Consider the following 24,843-nt stretch of genomic DNA (forward strand, 5'->3'; position numbering starts at 1 on the left):
GAACACTGCCAGGGATGGAGCATTCACCACTTCCTTGGGCAATCTATTCCAGTGTCTCACCATCCTCACAGGAAAGAGCTCCTTCATTATATCTAACCTGAACTTCCCCTGCTTAAGTTGGGACCCATTACCCCTTGTCCTATCGTTATGGTCCCTAATGAGGAATCCCTCTCCAGCATCCTTGCAGGCCCCCCTCAGATCCTGGACATGCTGTAAATTCAGGCCGGGGAAACACCAACAAAGAACTCAAAGCATAAAGAGGAATTCCTGGTACACAACAGCAACCAAGCTGACAGTAACATTAAAGAATACTTCCATGAAAAGGAATCATGTCCACTTCAGAGCAGCTCTAGGTTTAAAGAACACCTGACTCTCAAAGTCACCAGAATATCACATATCAATGCCTAGGAAGTCACTTAAGGTAAAAGATGAGTTCTGCATAGTACTGAAAGCATTCATTTGTGTGTGTTTATCAGAATGAGACCATCATTGCCTTGCTGGTGACTGCACACATCACTACAACCAGAACTCTACCCACTTAGAACTCATTCCAGTTTCCATTCTACATTTCATATTCATCTCTACAACACAGCTACAAATAACCTGCTAAACTGTCATTCCCTGTAGGTCACTCCCTATATTCCCTATGCTTTTCTCCACTGGATGTTTCATTTTTAAATGGCTAACACCCAGCTGCCCTCTCTCCATCCTTTCACCTTCCAGAAAGCCTCCAAAATAGCTTCATTTACATCGCCCAAATGAAAAGTAGATGAGGTTATTTTTGGACAAGCTCTTTTGAGCAGTAAAGGCAGAAACTCTGCTCTGCAGCCACATTAAGTGCTTTCTTTAACTCCATACAGCTGCCTGGGTATTATTTGAACTACTTAAAATGGAAGGATAACTGCAGGGTGGGCTCTTGCGAGGAGCTGAGTGACCAGACATTGCCACTGGAATGCAGCTATAATTAAAGCTATTTCTCTCTAAAGAAAGCATCATCCCAGGAGTTGCAGGGACCATCTACAAGACTAAAGCTACGCCACTGAAGCGCTGCATGAAATTCCCCAGCAGCAGAAACAAAGAGATGTTGCTCTATGACAAATGGGAAACTAGGCCAACATTATCAGAACGAGCGATCGATAGTAACAGGGCATTTTTTGTTGACCACTATTTGAACACACTTTTGACATAAGCATCAAGACAGATGCTATTTCTGCCCAGAGAAACTGCCTTTGATTTCAGACACTGGTCCCATTTTCTCTGAGGAGCAGCTTATTTTGGTTAATGACAGAGCAGACGTCACCATTTGCATTCCTACAAAGCCTCTCTTCCCAGTACAGCCACTGTTGTAATCATGAGATTAAGTGTGCTTATTCATGTGTGAAATGCAGCCTTGATCTCTGCCTCACATTATAGACAGTCTACAGCATATTCTGCATCATTTCATACCAGTTAACAACTGAAATGTATTAAATACATCTCACTTTTTTGCATTTGCAGAAAACAGTAACAAATACTTAGCATTTAAAGTTGTAAACCATTCCTAGTCAAAATATGACCTTTGATCCTTATAGTCTTCAGCTACACAAGCAGGTTCTGCTACAAAAGCAGCAGGAGTATTTGAAAAGCAAACATACATAATACTGCATGGAGGAAGAATGAGCACAAGCACAGAAAGATGTGGGACAGAGGTCTACTACTTAAATACAAGTTTGCCTGCAGTGAGTCTACACACCAGCTTATTACCCTTCCATATTCCTGCTGAAGACTTCAAAACACATGGTAAAAGGTATTTGCAAAGAGGAGCTATGGCTCAAGAGATCATATGATCTCTTGCATGACCTTAAGTGATAGAAAACCAAAGCTTCCCATATTGGCATTTGACTTGCAATGTGTTTTCATCCCCCCAAAATAGGTGTCTTTGAGGTATCTGTGAATACATCCAGCTTGCTCAAGGCCCTGGGAGGCCTGCAATAATCCATCTCAAGACTATCCTCATAGGACTCAGCAAGAAATAATAACAAACTTCATCCCCAGCAGCAACCAACTGCATTCCTCATTAGATCTAAAGCACTGCTTTGGAAAAAGGACCAGCTCACACATCTCCCACATTAGGAATTGCAACACCAAATGTGAGGTTTCAACCAGCAGTCTCTGTGCTACAAGAACAATCCCATCAGTACTCTGCTGGCTAATGAACCCATTTCAAAAGGACCTCATCACTGGTCATGTCTTTCATGGGAAGATGAAAACATGAAGAAATGCTCCAAGTGATTAGTCTGCTTCTGATCTAAACCAAGAGGAACTATTTTAACACTGCATGAAGTAACTTCTGACTCTGGTCACGCTTCAGACATCCATATAACTTGTACTCTCAGCAGATACTCCTAACTATCACATGACTAAAGCAATGCAATCTCATGTAACAGGACAAGGCAATACAGTTGTGTTAATGTACTTAGCTCTAATCTTGTAAACTACTGAGAACAACGTGGCAAAATTAGACCCTAAGCCATTAAGCACAGAATAACCAATGCAAATGATTCAGCCCCACCAAATTGGTGGCCCCGTTCTTATTTCAATACCACCACATCTCATCTGCCACCAACAGTAACCAGGAGGTGGCAAAGGTACTGTGAGAAAACTGTGATTTTGTGCCTTGTTCTCTTTAATGAAATCCAGAACTATTTGTTCTTTGTGATGATTCGTCTTTAAAGAGAAGAATAAGCACACAAAATAAAGGAAAATCTCCTTAGCTTTGATGATTACATGCTAATGCGCCATGACATGCAAATGAAGACCACACAAGTTAGGTATCATACTGAAAATACCTTCAAAATGGGAGTTAATTTCCCTAAATAAAGCAGTATGAAATTCCTAACTCTATTTTCAAGGTATTTTAAGGTTAGACACCAGCAAGAGCTCTGAAACAACATTCAAAGACCACTAAAACTACTTGCAATCTACAGTGGACAAGACAGTAACCTAAGCAGAGCACCATGAATTGCTCATTGCAATGCTGAATCAACTTGTGACCATCTTCTAAGACCTTTTTTATCCCCACAATAACAAACTAGGATTACCATATCCCGCTCATCCTTTCAAACAGAAACCTGAGGTGATCCTTTGGCAACTGAAGACAACAAAACTAATTACATTATTATAAAGATGATGCAATAAAGTTGTCCTTGTAAGAGCATACCTTAGAAGAGTCCAGTCTATGAAGTTTCCATCATTTACTGCATTCAACAACTGAACAAGCAGGAGGTCAGAAGGATGTCATGCCACAGAGTTCTGTCCTGGACCACTGACCAACCTCATCAGGAGCAGACTTAAGAGCTACTTTCAACTACTACAGATTTACATTCACCAAGTGCAAGGTACCCAAGCAACTGGGACCCAATTAAACCTACCCAACACTGCAGGGATTAGCCTGTTTTCTCCTACAGTCCTGCAGCCTCTCCCATGAGAAAACATACACAGCCATGGTGAGATTTATTACTTGCAGACCGGTTCTTCACAGATGATGTGAATCACAATGAACCTGGGTTTCACTAAATTATCTATTTTTTTATTCAGAACATGAAATAAGTCTTATGTATAGCACTTCAGTATCAAATAGCATCACTAAGGCAAAGAAAACACCAAGATAACCTCCTATAGAAGGATATTTATCAAGCTCTCAGTGCCAAGTGAAACACTTCTGATGATTTTTCACCAGTTCTGTGCCTATTTTCTTTGCCCAGCACTTCCTAGACAGACATAGCTTCACTCACTGCTCAGTTTAGAAAAGCTTCCACAAAGGAACAGCCTTTTTGGAGAGGGAAACAAAACCACACCAAACCAAAACCCCAAAACAGCCAAACCCCACCCCAAACAATGCAAAAACCACAACAAGCGTTCTAAGACAAAAATCCTCATTTCATTGGAGACAAAACAAACACAAAACCCAGCACACCACCACTGCTCTCCTCATATACTGTGCTTCAAGACTAAATTGAACTCGCACAATTTCAGCTGTTAAGAGGCAGGAAAAGTTGCAGACACATCCTAAAGATAATCATAGGGAAAGTTTCTATTCTCCATCATCCATCAGTATACTTATCTATAGAAGGCAATGAGTTGTTTATCTTCTTAGGAATACTTAATATGCTTCAGAACTTCTAATGGAAGCAAACTCAAACCAAACAAGCAACGGGTACATATTATATGTTCACACCACATTAAAGAGTCAGCTTTGAAGAAACCACCACCAGTGTTCACAAAGCACGTCTGGCCTGGTTGGAGGTCCCTAGGACACTGAGATACCCAAAACAGCAACACAAAGACACTGCAGAATCTCATGCTTAGTTTAGTATTTTCAATGGGTATTTCAGCTGTCTTTAAGACCCTTAATAAAGCAGGAGGAACATGGCAAAGGGAGGTTTGCTCTTCAGCTTACAGCAGAGTAGCTGAGGTATTCTGAAGCAGCCTGGTGAGGACTTGATAGAGGCTGTGATAGAAACCTGACACACCAGTTCAGCTGAAAGTCATGGCTTTGTACTGGTGTACAAAGGCTAGAGTCTGTTCACCCCATTTTAATGAAGCTCATAAGGACTTGCATGGGCAGAGATGCTGTTATACTTGCATTACACTGAGCTCCCACTTCTACCACTCCCATGGGCTTTGCACTGAAATCCAGGAGGATTCTCATGGTATCAGCCAGCATCCAGATGAATGTGATAAGCAATAACCCCAACAGAGCCCAGGGAACCACAGAGCTGAGGTGGGCAGCTCTCCAAGGCCCACATCAACTTTACACCACACATCACAGCACGGGTTTCAGAGTCGAGAATGACCTCCGAATTGCATTAACCTGACAGAGGATGCTTACAATTTATCTCCACCAGCAACTCTCCATATTCATCATGACCTGAGGATGTTCTGAGCAAAGATCCTGCTGTCAGAAGTTCTGTAATGCTCCTGAAATCCTAAACCACTGTTGAACTCCCACATGAATGGAACGGAACAAGATAGTTCAATTTACCCTTTGGCATCTCAGCTATCACAGGATGTCCTTGGAAGAAAAAGCACTCAGCCAAAAGCATGAATTCGATAAAAAATTATGCCAAGAATATGATTTTATACAGCAGGTTTAGTTACAATAGAAGTCAAACTCTGAAGTTCAGCATGTACATCTGCAGCTTCATCCCAACTTCTACTGCTGACTCCATGCTTCAACAATCCTGAAGGACGGCCTTTACCAGCTACAGGGAGTTCCGCATCTTTCCAAGGCAAACTTCAGACAATTAAATGAGTGCCTCAAATACAGACTTTGACCCCCACGGATGAGCAGACAGAAGTGACTTGATGCAGGAGGTTACTGCCTGCACTTCACCCTCATTATCACTCTGCCAGAATAAGACCCAACGTGGTACCTGTAACCAGGGCATGCTGCTAAATTCCAGTAAATCACCAAGTGCCTCAAGGGCAGCTAACACATCCTGCCCACAGAAACCAAGCAATCCCAACATACACTCTTCCAGTCATGATTTAGAAATCATAGGCATGAGTTCTTCCCTGTGAGGGTGCTGAGGCGCTGGCACAGGGTGCCCAGAGAAGCTGTGGCTGCCTCATCCCTGGCAGTGTTCAAGGCCACGTTGGACACAGGGGCTTGTAGCAAGCTGCTCCAGTGGAAGGGGTCCCTGGCCGTGGGGACCTGGATGAGCTTTAAGGTCCCTTCCAATACAAACCAGGCTGGGATTCTGTGATTCTTTTTCACATTAACAATATTTTAGTCACAAATCGCATCACTCGAAGCCACAGACCTCATCTGTGCACAAAGTCAGGTTACACTAAAACTTCCTTTTCATTTTATTCTGATCTTTAAAATTCACACTGATATTCCCCACATACTTGAGCATTTGATCATGTGCTACTCGAGATAAAAATAGAGCATCATGACTGTTTCTTCCCAAACACCACCTTCTCTTACATCAGGGCTGCACAGAAATACCCTATCAACAGATGAAGTCGCAACTACTACATCCATTCATGAAAGAACCCTTCCAATTTAAACCACAACATATTTCAAATTCCCTTAGCAACACTGGTGTGTACTATTCGAAAGGAAACAGACCCAAGGTGAAATATTATCAGGCACTGAAAAACCTCACAGAAAACCTATACAAACAGATGGCATAATTTGGGGTTTTAAATGCTACTTACCATTTACAGCTGCAAGTGGCAAATATCTAACACGCTCTGAATATGCAAATCGTAAGATCAACACCAAAGAGGACAATGCAATTCCTTTTCAAGACAGGCAGTCATAATGTTGAAACAGACTGCTACCAATTTTCATACACTATTCATAATTACTTTATTACACTGTGAAAGGGTAATCAGTTTCCAAATGATCTAATAACCTTGGGCTGCTCTTAACTCTTTTATACCAGACTTAGCGCAAGCACAGCCTACGTCGCCAACTTTAAGCCAATTGCAACAGTCAGTATTAAACACACAGGTTAGATATGTTCTTCCTCATACTCTCACACAAACCAGCACGCACGATTACTGAAGAGCATCCAGTTAAGAAGCAGGAATGTGTCTGTGTGTATATATATATAAAAGAAATCCATTCCCAGCTCTAATCTCAAAGGAATAGCTTTATCATCAGGAAAAGGAAAATCTGATTTTCGGCTCACTTGTTAGACTTCAATAGGAAATGGAGCAAATACAGTATGTTTTGACTGCCTGGCAGAGGAAATTCTACAGGGATCTCTTACTATGTCAAACTTCCTTAAACAAGAAAGTCCCCAACCTTAAGTGCTGGAATTACACCGAGTCTTATGGCTCAGTCATTGTCACGTTGTCTTGTAATTTAACTACCTGCTGAGGCCACTTTTGGTCATCAGTCACTGACTAAATCCAAGGAATTTCACCTGAAAAAAAACCACAAATCGCCAAGTTTCAAGGTCCCGCTTGTGCTCAGGTTCAAATACCTACTGCTCTCTGCTGGGTTGCTGCAGTTTCCCAAGCAATATATAGGAGGGAGCACTGGCAAGCACAGAAAGCCTGTGAGCTTCTCGTAGCCAGAACTAACATATTAGTGCTGGTTTAACTGTGTTGATTTTGTAGGCTGATTATATTAACAGGCTGAAGCCTCCCCAGTAAAGCAGGAACATAAAGCTATGTCATTTGCAAATTGCCATCATCCTGTTCGCTGGGTGAACAAGAACAGAGATGACAGAACTATGGACTGAAATAGTCAATGCACGGCAAAACTTCCTCCAGTTCCCAATAACAGTGATCAAAACAGGGGCCCTGATCTTCCAACCCAGGATTAGCACCCAAAACGTGACAATCATATTCATACTAAGTGCTTTTAATGTTAAGCATCCAAAGAGAATAGGAACTTAGACTCCAGATGCTGCTGAAACGCCTATTGCCTTTTAACAGAAATTAGCTTTATTTCAAAAAACAACTCCTTCTGATCTCTACAAATAAGCAAACTCACAGAGAAAACAGTGTCAAAGCCAAAGCAATTGCTTTATTGCTAATTTCAAGGAAAATCAAACTGCCTCTTAAGAGCAACGTTACAGCATGTACAAACCCAGCACTGGCGTTAGAGAGGCAGCAGTGTATCTACACCAAATCCACTGGTTTTAGGTATATATTTTCCTATCACACAGCTTTTAACAGTCAGTTCATTACATAAAGAAGTGAAAGACTGAACTAGCTGCAAGTATCTAACTTTTAGGAACTGACACTAATGGGTTCCAGACTTGTTATTTCACACTGTATTGGCATCCCGTATGAAAATGGAAGTGATATTCATTGCCAGAGAAAGCCTAATCAAACCGAGTTTGCTTTCAGAATTTGCCATGACTTCCCAAGAGAAGTATTCAGCTACATTGTTAATGCTAAATTTACAGCCACCATTTCTTCCGTGCTATTGCTAACATTAGAAAAAGCCTGAATTCCAACCCCACCATTATATATAAAAAACCCCCATGTGGTTTGAAGAAAATCTCCCCATCACAATCAAATACTATTTATTCCAGTAGTAAAATGTTTATCCAATCACCCAGACCTTTTCCTGGCAAAACTTGACAAAACAGCTTCCTAAAGAAGGCCAGCTTGTTTTAATCATTGACGTTTTTCAACACTATTTGTTCTCACTTTGTATCCAAAGGTCAGAACTCAAACCGCTACCCCAGGCAAACTTGGGAATAAATATTATTTTCCTCCACTCTTCTGGAAAGAATTTCACTGCTGTTAAGAAAGTTGCAGCAGAAAAACCAGATTTCCCTCTGATCCACTTAAAGATGCTGCGTGATATTTTCACTGACTGAAAACTGCTTTATAGGAAGTTTGTCATGGGTTCTGTCCCTTTGTTACTTTATTGAGAGTATTATATTATAAAGGCTTTTGATTTCCTTAGTAAGGGAGGAATCTGTTCTGGAAGAAATACACACACCAACAGGAGAAACAGGAGAACAAGAAGCAAGGCTAAGCAGGGTCCAGTTGACACAACAGCTTGCTCTATGCCAGCTGTGATTCCTGCTTCCCTAAAACACCCCTTCTGTAACCATCTTATATCAGAAAATACTTGCACATTAATCTCCATGTTATTGGCTAGTAAATTACCCCAAGAAAACGCCTGCCCACTTTACTTTGGGAATCATCATCACACTGAACGCTTCTATCTATAGTACATGCAGCTCAGTGGTACAAAGACCAGCAAACTGGAAGAACCTCCCTTCACACACCACAGCCACTTCTGCCGCCCCTTGCACAGAGCTGTTTGTGAAGCGATGCTCACTGCTCCGCACACAGAGATGAAGAACTTTGTTTAAAGATTCATGCAGTCGACTATCAATATTAAAGATTCACATCAGAGTATCGGGTAGCTTTCTATTCTGGCCATCTCTGGTGATTTCTCTTATTTACTCTTAAAATGCAAACTGGAGCCATTCTGCTCTTGTCAGTCAGTTACTGATCTGACACAGGAGGTTAACAGAAAATCCAAGCAAGAAGAGGACATCTTGGCCAAGATATTACAGCTCACAACAATTAACAGAACTCATACGCAGGGCTGCGGACTGACCCCATCACATCTGTAAGCCACCACTTCGGTAAAGCAGTCAAAGCTACTCTGTAGCCTTTATAGAGATCAAAGTGCAGAGTGCTTGCATCAAACACCACAGCTATATGGGATTCATGCTTCCTAACGCCTAGAATAGGTTTCAGAGATCTCTTACCTATGGAGCCAATTAAACCAACAACCACCCCCAGCACCAATCACACCCCTAAGGAAGAGCTCTCAGAGCACTTGCAACTCGGCTCCTGAATTCCTTTTGTCTTCTGCCAATGCATTCAGCTAAAGCAGAATCAGTTTAACTAAACACATCTGCTTGAGAGCAGTGGCACTTCAAATCCAAGTTCCACTCATGATTTAGATACCGCTGTTTTGGGCCTTGGGGTCATGATGGCCACTGTAGGGACAAGACCAATCACTAGGGACTAACAACTCCAGCAACACCACCTAATCCCTCCGTCTGCCAGAGCCCAGGCTAATGCTGCAAAGAAAAATCCTGAACTTGAAAATCACTTGGCCAAAGCAGCATTTCATGATAATCTCAACACAGTCCTATTTCTACGTTCTGCCTTCAGAGTTGTTTTCCTACCATTAACTGGATTTCAGGTGAAACATCACAATGTCCATATATATCAACAAATTACTGGGACACTGGTTTTCAGTTTTACAAACTGGTTTCACTCCTAATTCAGCATACACAGCATCAGCACCATCTCTATCACTTGAACAAGTCCCAGAACAAGGTTAATTACCATATGCACACCAACATAACACTAAGAGCCACATCAAATACCACCCAGCAGCTAACTTAGGCCCTCAGTATCTGGGTACAGCCGAATATCAGGCCGTACTTTGAGTTGATGCTGAGGTTACTCCATTGAGTTTGTGAAGATCTGAATGTTTTCCTCACCTGATGACATTCAGCCCATTAAATCAAAGTTTCACACTATGAACACTACCTCAGGTGCCAAAAAGAAAGGGCCTTGTTTCTACGCTTTAAAAGCAGGCTTCTTGGATTTGTGGGTTTTTTCTTCCAGGTAGACAGCACAATCACCCTTTAAGTGCTTCACTTACACACAGGTCAATCAATATAGCAGGAACTCATTTAACAGGGAAAAGGAAAGAAAAAACATCATTCACCCTGTAAAATTAGCAAGGTGAGGATCCCTTGTGGCTACTCTTAAGCAAAAAAAGAGGTAGTGTAACCCCCTCAACCCAAAAACCAAGGAGGTTTGGGATTAGTTCAATAATAAAATAGCTTATTCTCTTTCCCACACCCCAAAATGCAAACAAAGCCCTCCCACAGATGAGCTATTAACCACTCGCATCAGGAAACAAAAGCCCGATCTTGTCACCTCTATGTAAATAGAAGCAAGCAAAGGCAGGGGATTGAGAAACACACCAAGAGATTCCCTACAACCTGTAGTAAAACTGCTACGGGAGCCGATGCATTCTGACATTCTGAGCAGCTGTATACATCATGATGGTAATTAAAATTAAAATCTCATCTACTTAGCATACAAGCAATTCATTGAACCTGAGTGACAAAAGGAAGGAACCATTTCCTCAAAGAGCCATGATCACACACAACTTGCTCAAGTTCCCTGCTTATACTGAAGGCCACAGCACCGAGGAGAAAGAAAAAGGATTTAAGAAGAGAGTCCTGGCTATTTTAAGTAAAACAAAGCACTATCAACTATAAAACGCACACAAAGGAAGTGGTAGGATACATTACGTCAGCCCTCGCCTCAATTCATAAATCCTAACCGCAAAACAAGACACATTCTTAACTGCCTCTCTCTGGAAAGATGTTTAAAGTGAAAACATGCACTTTATGTCTTAAAATACACTACTGAACACTGGCTGATGCATCGAACAGCGAGGGGGGACTGGGTAATCCTCATCAGCTCCAGCGAGCAGCAGGATCAAATGGCATTTGAGAGCTGCCTGCCAGGGTACAATACACACTCAAGTGCTCTGGACTCAAACCCACCTCTCACCGGTCCCAGAGATCTTTATAAAACAGTTTAAACACTACTAAATTACAGGGCTGGAAAAACAAACGAAAGCTTTCAAAGGCTGCTCCTAACGCCGTTCTCAACTTGCTGTTAAGCATCGAAACCGTCTCTGGTGATAGGCAATAGGCACAAGGACTCCAAAACGCGACTGCCTGCAAGAACAAAACCAGACAAACGCAGAGTTGTCTCACGTCTGGAACTAATTGCCTGCAGATTAACGGCTTTACATTGGAACAGCATTCGTCTGCAGGGCTTTAAATCCAGTTTACTTTCAACCGAGTTCCCAGAAGAAACATATTGGTGGAGCACTGGAAACGACACTCCACAGATCCCATTCTCCACTTCATGCCTAACGTGAAGTTTGAAAGCAATAATAAATGAAGTCAACTGCCATCTCCATGCACACCCGCTTAGAGGCGGCCCATATGGCAGCGAGAGGCCAGCAGCCACACAATGCCCCATGCCAAGCAAAGCCGCACGGACTCAAGAGGAGCTTAAAACCAATGGCAAAACAAAGCAGAGCTGGTTTCTTCCTCAGGAAACAAAGTGGGCAAGCAGGTCTGCTGTCGCGATCTTAAAACACGATTAAACGTTGCTAAAAAGGGGGAATCGTTACACCACACACCGTACCAATTAGTACTTCAAAGGCATTCCACGTTATCAAGTGCTGGGAAAAAGTACTTTCAGCTTACGGAAAATGCAATCCTCATCTCCTTATCTCGTTTACTTACATAAAACACGGAATTAAGCACAGCGCTGCATTGAACTGCTTCTATTTAGGACACGGAGGGTTTCAACAAGCACAGCAGGATGCACAGGCGTTTGGTATGGAGAGAACCCTTCCGTCCCTACAGCGCCCTGAACTTCCCAAGGCCAATAAAAACTATCGCCTCACCTACCGAGCAGATCCAGCTCTTTCTGAACGGAAAAATAACTGGAATAACTTGAAGGGGAAGAGAGAATTAAGGCTTTTTCCTCCGTCCAGGCGCTTTCTGTGTTATCATTGGCTCGGTAACAATTACTCAACTTTAAGAGCAACCCTAACCAATTCCCTCTTGGAAATTCAACTCCTCCGTGTCAGGCACCAGTCACCCGGGCTGCAGACCCGCTCCACCGCCCCAAACCCGGCCTTTCAACAACGGCTCCGAGCCTCTTCCCCCCCCCACCCCCGTCCCGCCGCTCCCGGCACCGAGGGGGCACTCACCCACCGCCAGCCCCGAAGGCACCGGCCGGTCACCGCTCGCCTGCAGCCCCAGCCTGACCCCGGCGGACCCGTCCTCCTCCTCCCCCCGCAGCGTGCGGGGAGCCGGTGGGAAGTGGAAGCGGAGCGGGGGAAGCCGGTGCCCAGCGGCGGACCCGGCGAAGGGGAGGGCAGGGGCCGGCAGGAAACGGGGGCCGAGGGTGAACGAGGCGGCGCAGCCGGCGAACAAAAGGAGGCCCCTCCGCCGCGCCGCCAGCAGCTGGGCCGGGGCGCGGAGCAAGCGGCGGAGCGCGGGCTCGAACCCGCGGCCCCCGCCCGGCCCCGGGTAGGCGGCGGCAAGGGGGAAAACCCGGCGCGGAGCCCGCACGCACCCCCCCCCCCCCCCGGGGCCCCGCCTCCTCGCCGGGAGCCCGTGATTGATGGACGGCAGCGAGCGGGACACGCGGCCTCGACCCGACCCGTCCCGTCCATCCCAACCCCATGGCGGAGCTGCGGCCGGGGATGGGGCGGTGCAGGGGATGCATCCCCACGCACTGCCTGGCCAGTGGCACTCCTTTACCTTCAGCGGCACTCGCAACACGAGGGTTGCGCCGCGGTGTATTCAATTAGTAAGCCATTTTGTTTAAAGCCCTCTCTCCGACTTCTTCCCTACCCCCATCAGAGGCAGAAATTCATCCGCTCAGCAAAACCCGGCCCTTTTAATTGCTTTTAATTGGCCGTTTTTCAAGTAACGAGTCTTTATCTCTTACACGCGTCTTCCTGCAAACCTGAGTCTCGCAACGTCTCTTCACCACCACAGCAGTGACCTTTCAGCTGCCAGTACCCACTTCGTTTCAGAGCGAAGCTGTGCTATTTCCCTTGCAGAACAGCACGCAAAACAAGTCATCTATGCAATCCATTACCTGAGGGCAACGGACTCTTTCTTCCCCTGCCAAGCAAATCCACTTCCTAGCCAGGCAGTAGTATTTTACCTATGAAATAAGGGCGTACACCTTCTCGGAGCTGGCTTTACAAAGCCAAGTTTAAGAAGAAAATAACCCAGGCTCACAGACCCAGTTAATTACAGCAACACCCCCAAGTACTGTCTGCCAAGTTAGTCTCTCCAGATGCTGCTAATTATCTGTAGATTTAGATTTTCCCTCTATTTATCCATAGATTTTCCTACCAGGCTTTGTACTCCAGCACAAGAGTCCTTCAGGAGACAAAGATCCAACTTCCAAATCTATTCTGCTGCCCAGACATAGGTCCCTAAGCCCACTAACGCAGCTGAAGCAGCCCATTAGTAATTCTAATGCCTCTGCCTCATTGCAAGGCTGCTCGGATCAATACAAACTGATCACAGCGCACTCGTGATACTCATCCTACAACAGCTTCTGAACCAGAGCCCAGCTTGCCAAGACCCGGTTCAAAACCAGCTTTGTAACCAAGTAGCTGTGTGAGAGTGAGAGCTCCAAACCCACCAGAGCTGAGATTGAACCCCCAAACCAGTACAAAGCAACCACGCTGCATTTATCCTCACTGCCGTTTTCTAACTGAATGGAGCCTGACACCTGGCAAATCATAGATGGGAAACTTCAGCTCTGGTGTGTATTAAATCAGTGTTTTCTCCTAACGACTTCCAAGAGTTTTCCAGCATCAAGTTCATTCGGGCCAAATTCTATTTATCTGAAAAATGCCCTACTTGATGCTATTGGTTCAAAAACGCCTTATCCCTTTAGGGCAGAAGCCCCAGCACTTGGATCACAAATCCTGACAATCAGCAAACAGTGGGAAAACACTCTCAAATGGCACTACAAAGTATCTATACAGAATGTTTTGTATCCCACAGGATGAGATTTGTTGAAGCAGTGCAGAACAGGGCACCCAGTACTTGGAACGCAGCAAGGGAACTGCGGAGTATTCTTGAATCTCAGACACTGTCTTGCAGATCCAACGCAATCCAACTTTGGAATTCAGCAGCGTGGTGGACGGCAGTGAGATCATCCCAAATCCCACCTGTTTTGATACGGCACATTGGAGATTCTTGAATGGACACAACAGCTACAGCATTCAACCAGCGACGGCAGAAACAACTGAACTTTCACTAATTGGCTTTCCTAGGAGATACAGAGACCTGCCCCCATTTCATAGACCGAAATAACCATGCACACAGTACAGCCTCAAGCTCCATTTTGCAACAGGGACTTTTCATCTTGTCTTTTGGAAATGGATTGCAAGAGATTAAAATCTTTTCTTGGTCACAAAACACACTGGCCACCACATTATACTTACAACAGCATTGCTTTTAATATCGATACTAAAAGCATGCATGTCTGAGAAAGGGGGGGAAGTGAGTTATACATACACAGACCCATCAAGACTACTCAAGCAAAAGCTCCTCCACAAGCATTAGGCAAACAGACCCTGGAGAATGAGACCTTAGAGTGGGCTTGAGCAGCAACTCGGTGCGTGACAGCTTCGGAACAAGTGCTACCAACGCGGTGTGGTGTTGGCTCTGGTGTTACACAATGAAAAAGGAGCTCAATTCCACCGCCCGCAAAATCCAGCCCAGTTTTCCTGGCAGCCTCCATTTATCAAAACAAGCCTGTCATGTTGAGTACCATTAACAGATAATGAACCGAGACAAGGGATGCGGTCACAAGCACAGTGCTCTCCGCATGCTACAGGCCTAAGCACACAGCCAAGGGAGCTGGTATTTGTTATAAACATTATAATTAAATAGAACACCTAGCTGAAGCAACATTAAGGTCATGACAATAAACAGCAGAAGCTGGAAGTTTGGGCAATAATAATAATAATAAGGCTTTGACTTGCTATCAGTACTTGCTGACATTGCTTAAAGGCACGTACACATGCACCCTCTCACAGCTAAGGACTGCAAAGCACCCATTAACTCCCAGGTTTTGGTTTTCAGGGCTTTCTGGGAATGCTACAACACAGTGTGTACTGTACCTATGCGCTGCAGCTCATGAAAGATGGAGCATTGAGGTGACAGACAGCTTATCTCCAAAGGGCTGTAAAATGTGCTGCTTTCCAGACGTACTATTGGTAACAAACACGAGTAATTCATTGCTTTGCACAACAGTCCCCCCTATATTCATAGAGGATTAAACACAGGCATCCAAATCTGAGGTGTATTAAATAGTTCTACTCCCCCCAAGCCACAGGATCCATCGATCAGGAGCATCCTCCATTTCTTCTGACAGAATTAGCCATCAAGAAGGCATAAACATTTCACCCTCTAGAAAAACTGCTCCAAAGGAGCAATTCCAGGTCTCCCCGATACGTATACACTTGCAACACAGACTAACCGTAAACAGGCTTAATGAGATTATACACATTAAATGGGTAAATTAACTTCTTTTAAGAGACATCCAAGACAAGGAGGTCCCACAGACACTTCAAAGCAGCTCTGAAGTCAGGCAGTTAACTCACCCAGTTCACTTTAAACAGGCAGCTTCAAATACACCGCCTGGCTTGCACAAACTGTACCAGAAGAAGCCTTAACCCTACCTTAAAGAACACATGGAGAGGTGATCATGCCAAGTGTTTTCTAAAAGCTAATACAACACGACTTCCCAGCTAAGGCAAGCAACAAGTGTAACGCATTAAACCCCTGCTAAGCTGAACCTATTTTTAAAAGGGGACTTAACGCTGTCTTCAGAGCTGCACATAAATCAAGCTCTCGCTTTGCATTTGGCATTGGGTAGGGGGGAGAGGAAGGGAGTAGGTTCACAGAGAGCAAGCTAATGGCTTAATATCACCGCAGCGCTATTTTTCATGCGTGTCACCGAATTCCAGCCCTCATCACCAGTTTCCCTTTCACCCTCGGCACATAAATTCCCGGCCAGAACAACGGAGAGGGCTCGAGGAAAACAAAAACCCTCCAGCAGAAGCAGGTCAAGCTGAAAATGAAGCTAGAAGCTTCCCGAGGCCAACGGTCAAGTGAAGATTCCTCAGCACAGGAGAGGAAGTGTAGGCTGGGCTACTAGTGGGAAAGGTCACCTCCTAATTGCTCCCAACAGGAGCACGGAGTATTTGTTACCCTTTTCTGTTTGTTTTCAATTCAGCATCAAAGCTCCCAGGCTCTACCTATTCCAAACACAAGACCTTGGGTCAGGTTGGAGGTGATGTTTGATTCCTTTGCAAAGAATGCACTGGTTTATGAGCATAAACACAGCTGGAAGTAACCGATACCCAGCTCTTGACAAGACAGTTACCACTGTCTACACACAAAGCTCCTTTAAAGCAGAGAAAGTCTTGTCTACACTTGCAGATCTGTGAGCACATGCGAGTACTCAACAGGAAACACGCACTGAGTTATGAGCAGCCTCTTGCTACAGCACTAATTCAGCCACAACTTGCTCCACGGTTATACCAGGCTGCTTTTCCACACTACTACAATGTAATCTCGGAGAGGAAATTCAGTGCAATGTTGTTATTGCTTCAACAGAATCAAAAGGCCATTTCATTCTGTAATCCAAGCCAAAGGAGACTATAAGACTCCACACACAGTTAAACAGAGTCCTGGCCACTTCCTCTCCACCACGTTTACATATACAGCAGGCAGCACTTCTTATAAAATCAGCACATGCATAACTGCTGAAGTGTGGATCAACCATTTCCTTCCTCTCTCAATTCCCAAATGGAATTTGTACCCTTTATACAGGCCACAGACCTTCAGAGGCTTGGGGTTTGTTGTTGGGTTGGACCTTTTGGGTTTGTTTCTCCTTGTTTTGATTGCTTTCTGGTTGGGGTAAGTGTTCTTTCCCCCAAGCAGTACCTAACCTATAACCTGCTCAACTGAATGACATCACCATCATGCATTTCATGGTTCAAGAACTATGACTCCTTCTCCGTACTTATGTGTTACTATTGCTTCATCATAATCCACTCAAGCTTTAAGTCCTTACAGGTCACTGTTGAAATTCGGCACCAGATCCAGAAATCTGGGAAAGGAGGATCCCATCAAGCATAGGGAATACTGAGGAACCGCAACCTGGTTTTAATCACTCTTGGCCCCAAGAATTTCAGGTGCCTTTGCTATACCTGTCACCAACAACTCCTTTGGCCCCCCGGTAAGGTCGCACCTTTGGATCAAACTCCCCCTGACAAGAGGCACAAGTCTCAAAGCCATGCACAAACACAGACAAAAATCCTCCAAAGCAAACAAGTAAATCCCAAGACCTGTGCCCTGTTGTGTTTCCTGCCTGTTATAGGTGAAACCACAGGTTGCTTCAGGTTCCTTCTCAGCCTATCCAGATGATGCAGCCAAGCTATTACTGCAGGTCAGTGCATCATTCAGCTTAAGAATGGGGGCAGAGACTTCAAGGGCAGAAAGTGCTACATAACTCCAGTCTGCGTGTCTTTGGAAGCAATCTGGTCAGTTATTTTTACCCAGCATCTTGGATGCACACAGCATTTCTGTCACAGTAGGAAAGTAAAAACACCCCAGGTCGCTGTGAAGGGCAAGGCCATTCCCATGCTAATGTGTGAAATCCCGGGATTTTATGGGAAGGCCTAGCTTAATAAGTGTTGGGAAGGAAAAATACACCCAGACCCAAACAGATAGGGCTCAGCCACGTAGGAGTTTGATCTCAAATCCCCATGCAATTAAGTGATGCTCACAACAGTGTCAGCCCATACCCTTCTCCTTATTCTTCCCCTCCAAATGCTGAAGACTCAGTTCTTCCAGCTATGTAAACCCTTGAAACCAGACTTCATGGTGCCTAATGAAGAGCCCAACAAAAACCAAGCATGAGGTATAGAAGGGGAGACAGCATTTTCTATTTACAGTTATAACTTAATTCAAGGGCAATGCTCTGCAGTAGCTGCACCCCAGAAAAGACAGAATTCAGACAGAAATACAGTTTGGTTTTGGGAGTGGGGGAAGAAAAAAGCAAGCAAACAGACCCCAAGATTAACAAGCTGAAATGGAGCGACTTGGCAAGATGGTAAATTAAAGCTTTTATGTGAATAGGTATGTATGAAGTGTAATAAACTCAGTTGGGATATTGTGAACAAGCTTAACCAAGTAGTGAGACAAGTAACCTGAAACCCAGCTACAGCTTTCCTATCCGGAAATAAAACAAACCAGGCAGGGCAAATTTAAGTTAAAAAGTTCATGTCTGCTGTTCACAGAAATCTTTTTTTTTTTCCCCCCCTATATTTCTCCTCTGCTGTTTCCTCCTCTCTATAGGGAGGAATATTTGAATTGAAGAATGTTTTAGTAGAAAATCCCTGCCCTGGGAAACGCCACATTACAGAACGGTACATTGTAAGCCAAGGATATTACAGCAAAACCCAGTTGTGCCTGCCAGATTTTGTGGTATTTAATGCAAGACATCAACCTGTTCAGCAGCCTCTTGAACTGAACGACAAAGCAACACATGCTATTTATTTCAGGAGGTATTTCCTTAAACATAAAACCAAAAAAATCCAAATATTTGTCAAGAAAAACGTCATGTTTAAAAGGAAAATTTACATATTTGAAAGTGTAATAAATGGATTAAAAAACCCCAAAGAAACCATTTGTTCTCAGCTGTACAAAAATGGAGCCAAGGTAGAACAATCAATAGTTAAATGAGGGGGATAAAGCTGAAGAAAAAGAGGGAAGGAAGAAGTAAGCAAACTGCGTATTTTAGACTCTATCAAAGCAATCATAAAACAATGGAAAAGTGCCTGCTCTCCCCTCCAGTTTCAACTGAAAGTAACTTTGGGAATGGAAAACTTGATACCTCTATCAACAGCCTGTGGTATGTTTAAACTATTATAATATAAAGCATGCTCATGCTCCCAGGCGAAAGGAAACGACTGCCAAATGCTTCCTTTACAATCCCCCTTCCAGAACAAGGCAGATTCTTTACCAAGAGATTTTCTCAACCCACCAAGTACAGCAGGAACAGATATGTGGAGTTTGGAATGGATTTACAGCCTTTGACTGAAATCACAGTGGAGATGGGAATTGTGAGAACAGCTCACAGGGTTTTAGGGTAGTTATCACTTTCACATTCAAAGGCTTCAGAAACACAAGAGACTAAGTGACAATGACCACAGGATGTGCCCATACCTAGAATAATCTTTCCCTCCAGACAGGGAGATAAGCATTAAAACAGGAAGTTTCTGCTATAATCTTGAAACAGTGTTAACAGTCTGAAACCACAGGTCTCCAGTTCAGTTACATGGCAAAGAGTCCTGATTTCCCCAAAGCATCAAGTAAGGTACCTCATGTATAAAACTCAGGCATTGCCCCACCGTATCCCTCAAGAATCCCCCAAAACATGGGATAATGGGAAGGTTCTTCATTTATTCCTCTTCTTTTTGCTCCACAAATTCCTGAAGAGTAAGCAAATAAGACAAGGTCCACCTCACAGGAAGAAATAGTGGTTTATGCCAAAAACTGATACTTTCCCACATACATATATTTCTTAAGAATGTTAAAAATATATACAGATATATCAAGGTAAGAATTGCAACCAAGTGTTAAGTGTGTACCTACCTTGCCCATGCTACAGTGTACTACACTTCAGAAACTATACCAGTTACCCTTCTGAGTAACTGGTATCAGGAACACCTGATAGAGACACACTCTAAGCTATCATAGAATGGTTTGGGTTGGAAAGGGCCTTAAGATCATCCAGTTCCAACGCCCGTGCCATGGGCAGGGACACCTCACACTAGACCCTGTTGCCCAAAGCTCTGTCCAACCTGGCCTTGAACACTGCCAGGGATGGAGCATTCACCACTTCTCTGGGCAACCCATTCCAGTGCCTCACCACCCTCACAGGAAACAACTCCTTCCTTGTATCTAACCTGAACTTGCCCTGTTTTAGCTTGAACCCATTCCCCCCTTGTCCTACCCATACAGCCCCTGATGTAACCCTTAAATCACCCAAACTCCGTAAGGAGTTTGCTGGACTCCGATTTCCATTTGGTTTTCAAACAGCTCGGGATTTACTGATGCAGGAACATGTTTCACACAGCAGCCCCCAGCCGCCTACACAGAGCTTTTAGAGAACTAAGAGGAAGTGGCAGATGTTGTGATAGCTCCTATCTACCAATTAACAGCCCAAAAGGCCTTTCAGAAGGAGCCTCACAATATTTCTCACGCTGGAGATGAAGAGGTGGCAGTAGTTAAGCGTGGCTTACACTCGCTTATCAAACACTCACAAAAACAGATCCTGCTGTATATGTTAACATACATCAGCTCTGTGCTGCTTGTCAAAACAAGGGATGCTTTCTTATCGGCATTTAACATAAAAATCACACTCGGGGCTTAAAAATCCCATTCATGTGCCTGTGCTCTGAGTCTGAACATCCTTCAGGTCTCTCAGGTTTCAGATGCAATGCAGCTACCGCAGAAAGAGGCACATTAACTCAGTATTTTAGGAAGGCTATACTGGCTATGCTCAAGTTTTCCTTTAGTAGCCTATTGGACACAGAACATAAAAGGCATCCGACGTCTTCTATTTACTTGTTTCTTCCTGTGATACGGAGAGCAAACACAGTAATCCACACCAGCTAAGAGAGAACACCTTAAAATATATAATCCCCATCAGAACAAGGCAACCAAATAATTTCCCTGCAACACAGTAATGAGGATTTGTGAGTTACCTATGCAATTCCTTGACAGCACTTGCACAAAGCTGTAATACATCAGAGCGCCATTCCCTCCCCCTGTAAATTGTGTTCCAAACACTACATCCTTGATGAAATCAGCTGCCTGCGGATGGCAAATCAAGACCTAACTCAACCATACACACAAAGGGACAATTCCATAAAACAAACATGCATTTAAGGCAGTAGTTACGTGTTCTGCGTTAAATACACAGGGAGAGCAAACATTCCTGGACCAAAGGCATGTGTGAGTTTCAGACAATACGAGGCCACTTTCAAAGTAACAATGAACAGTCAGCTTTCAAGCTGCTGCACACAAACAGAAGAAACCTTCCTAAGCCAAAGGGCTCAAGAGTGACCGATGCCCATTTTGCTCAGGTGCCCAGCCAGGCTGCAGAATGCCATCTAGTGTCAGACTCCTACAGCCACGGGATGAACCCACCGAAGCACTGCAAGTTCAAGGTAAGCCACAAAGACCATGTAGAGACTTGACTGCAAACTTCTACCTTTTACTTCCTGCTCTGTTTGGTTTATGAGCCATTGCCTCATTCTCTTCTGAGCACAGCGTCAAGGCTTGGATGGGGAGACTGACAGGAAGCGCTGCATTCCTAATGCTAATGTTTTACCAGAGAAAAGGAATATATATTTACACCTTAAGTGCATTAATAACCCATTAATAACCCATTAATCAGACGTGTACAAAGCATGGCAGGCGCTTTCCTCATGAACTAAAATCTGCTTCATTGCTTTTCAGGATCTCAACATGCCAAGGGCAGCATATTGAGGGGAAAAAAATAATTTAAAGGTCACACTTTGTTTCCATTTCCTTAACGCAGGCATCATTAAGCAGCCAGAGAACACACACTGGGTTATCCCCTGTGTTCCTGCCTCTAACCTCCAGTTACCAAGTGTCAGAGTGATAGTTTTCAATCAGAATCCCAGCTTAGTTTGTATTGGAAGGGACCTTAAAGCCCATCCAGCTCCAACCCCTGGCACAGACAGGGACCCCTTCCACTGGAGCAGCTTGCTCCAAGCCCCTGTGTCCAACCTGGCCTTGAGCACTGCCAGGGTTGGGGCAGCCACAGCTTCTCTGGGCACCCTGTGCCAGCGCCTCAGCACCCTCACAGGGAAGAGCTTCTGCCTAAGAGCTCAGCTCAGTCTCCCCTCGGGCAGGTTCAAGCCATTCCCCTTGGCCTGTCCCTACAGGCCCTTGTCCCAAGCCCCTCTCCAGGTTTCCTGCAGTCATACAAATAACACATCAACAATAGCACATACACATGTAACTATACCCAGACAGGCAGCAAGAAGAACTAGTGCCATCCCAGTGAACAACAGCCAAAAAGCTCACACTGCACATGTCGAACTTCCCTGAGGATGACATTGGGTAGTACAAGTCATGGGTGTAAAATATTTTAAGCATGGAATTCTCAGGAGTGAACAAACATGGATAAAAACACCAACTCCGAGCTTAGAGGTAGGTAACTCAAATCCAAGCCTGCATTTCCAGGCTCCTTTGTAAAGCACAGTTGTTAACAGTGGTTAAATATTAACGGGACATGCAATTTCAAGACAGCAACATGAAGTACACTCCGTACCCTCCTTTACAGGCCTGTAAGCAATGACTGCTTGCTCCATTACCCGGTTTACAGGATTACAAGACATCAACCCCAATCCCACCACCACCTGTTTTTCCAAAGGAGTGGGTAACATAATATGCTGGTTTCATTTCCTTTCTCAAGGAAATCCACGCTTTGAGATACCAATAACCAGCTATGCAATAGATATTTTATATAAGGGGACCTCGTGGGACAAATGAGGCCAAGAATAAGCCTGACAATCCTGTTAGATTCAGCTCTTGAAATGAATGGACAGAGCCTTTCATGGCTTCCACTACAAAGAAACCCATCATTAAACCTCATTTTTGTCAGCTGATCCAAAGGCTGAAGATACATGTGCTTAAAAGGAAAGGTTAAAATCAAATAGCTCCCCAAAATACCATTACATCCATTTCAGATTAAACCTTCCCCCTCCATCAGGCCCAGTTAAGGTTGGAAGCACTGTGTTTGGCTCACTAGTTTCAGAGCTGGGGTGAGGGTGTTTGCTTTGTTCGTGGGTTTGGGGTTCTTTAAATAACCTTTAAGATGTCTCTCGTGTTGATTAAACCATTTTCACCCTTCAATGAGTTTGATTCCTATTAGTTGACACTGCAGAGAGGACATTGATTTTTACTATAGGCAGGATCAAGAGAAGTAACAGCTTTTCCAATTAAACAACTGCTCACCACGTTAAGCAGAAAAGTACGTCCACAGCTATAATGTGCAAGCGTCCACAGCACTCCTCAATGCCAACAAAAGCTAACAGACATGCCTGCAATAAATTCAACCTTTAACTTGAGAAAGAAAGAAAGCTCCATGTATTACAGACAGTTCAGCTCCTGTTAACTCTGCTGATAAGAAGCTGTAACACTGAGAAAGGCTCAAAATTACAGACAACTCATCTTCCAGCTCTGAATTACCGTCATTATGGCGCACAAATCACCACACTGGGCTTCAGCCTACTAAAATAGAAATCACAACCAGGAATGGTCTAGTGGGCTGCTTCTCCTCTTAAATGAGGCTTTTATACCAAACAAATCTACACAGTTCTGGTGTTATAGCCTTTCACAGAGTTCCACTGTAAATCAAATATCTTATTCCAGAGCCTGCAGCTATTCCCACATTTAATAACTGACATAGGAGACAAGTTTTAATCTCCATCAGGCTGAAACAATTACTATCCTCATAACCACTCAAGTCAGAGGTAAAAATTATGAGCTTTGTATTACCTGATTGTATATTCAGGGGGAAAGTGTTTCACTTCTCCAGGGGGAAAAGGCAAAGGATGTTCAGTGCAACATAAAGGGCACTCTGAACAATCACACTGCCTGATTTTGCAGGTACCAGAAAGCCCATGCACTCCAAGCTGCCAAGACAAGGCTTCCTTTGAAGCTGTAAAAGAAATGCATCATCTTGCCACGGAGCAGCAAAACAAGAAGAGCAATGTGAACAGACACTACGTTTGCAGATGTAAACGCTCTCTGAGCAAGAGCTTCAGCTACAGCTTTAGGTAAGACCTTAAACAACGGAGGGACTTCACTCATTAGGCAAACAGTTCTTATGCTTGGAGGAAAATCTATTAAAGAGCGACCTGAATTCAGTGACCTGGAAGTCTGCTCTGTGCCTATGCAGCTCCTGCCAATGCTGTGCTTTCAGGTTTGTCAACGCTTGTTGCAAACAGTTCATCTTTGCCTTTAGGAAGTTGGTCTAACAGCAACACCCAGACTGCCCTAAAACGCTACCAGCACTTCTAATACTCTGCCTTGGTCACATACAGCTGGTCCCTGGATATATAAGCTACAGCAGCTGGCAAAACTGAAAGGAATCTGATATGGAATCTACTGTCCTACACTCAGTCCAACATCAAGAAGCTATGAACCATTAGCACTTTGAAGCTTTACAATGTCTGACCAGGAAATGCCCTCCCAAGGACAGTTATTGGGTTCTTTGGGAAAGGACTGCAAGCCTATGTAAATGTAAGAAAAAGGAGGAAGTGTTATAGGGACAGTTATAAACAACAGGGGGGCAAAGATCCCCCCACGAAATCTCAGTGTGGAATTTGTACATTATTACACATTTTACTACCAGTTATTACTAGCTGCTAGACAAGAATATTAAAAATCACAGCAGGTCGAGAAACTGCTTCTTTCTCTTTGAATATATCGAGGCAAAAAAGCAGTATTTTCCTTCTTGTCCAAGGCAGTAAGAAAACCCCATCAAGTTAGAACCACTCATCCTTTTATTTATGCTCTATAAAGGCCTGCAAAGCTACTTCAAACACCCAAATTATTTAAGTCAGCATGAAACCAGCAGATAGGATGCTTGAGCTCAGAG

The 24,843-nt window shown here is 44.0% G+C and overlaps 1 protein-coding gene across 7 annotated transcripts in view; it reads right to left on the minus strand.

The window, feature by feature from the left end:
• The window catches only part of RERE (arginine-glutamic acid dipeptide repeats), a 223,344-nt gene that overhangs the window by 163,700 nt on the left and 34,801 nt on the right, over positions 1 to 24,843 (minus strand). The window contains exon 1 of one of the 7 annotated variants that reach the window (XM_061347894.1): positions 12,302 to 12,444. The exons of the other annotated variants lie outside the window; for them this stretch is intronic. The gene's annotated coding sequence lies outside the window, so the exon portion shown is untranslated. Of the gene's footprint in view, positions 1 to 12,301; positions 12,445 to 24,843 lie in introns of those variants that run through there. 7 annotated transcript variants of the gene reach the window in all.

The sequence above is a fragment of the Neopsephotus bourkii genome, unplaced genomic scaffold (assembly GCF_033783945.1).
Source record: "Neopsephotus bourkii isolate Nb327-2 ecotype Australia unplaced genomic scaffold, CSIRO-AGI_Nbou_v1 NB_333, whole genome shotgun sequence".
In the NCBI taxonomy this organism is placed as follows: Eukaryota; Metazoa; Chordata; class Aves; order Psittaciformes; family Psittacidae; genus Neopsephotus; species Neopsephotus bourkii.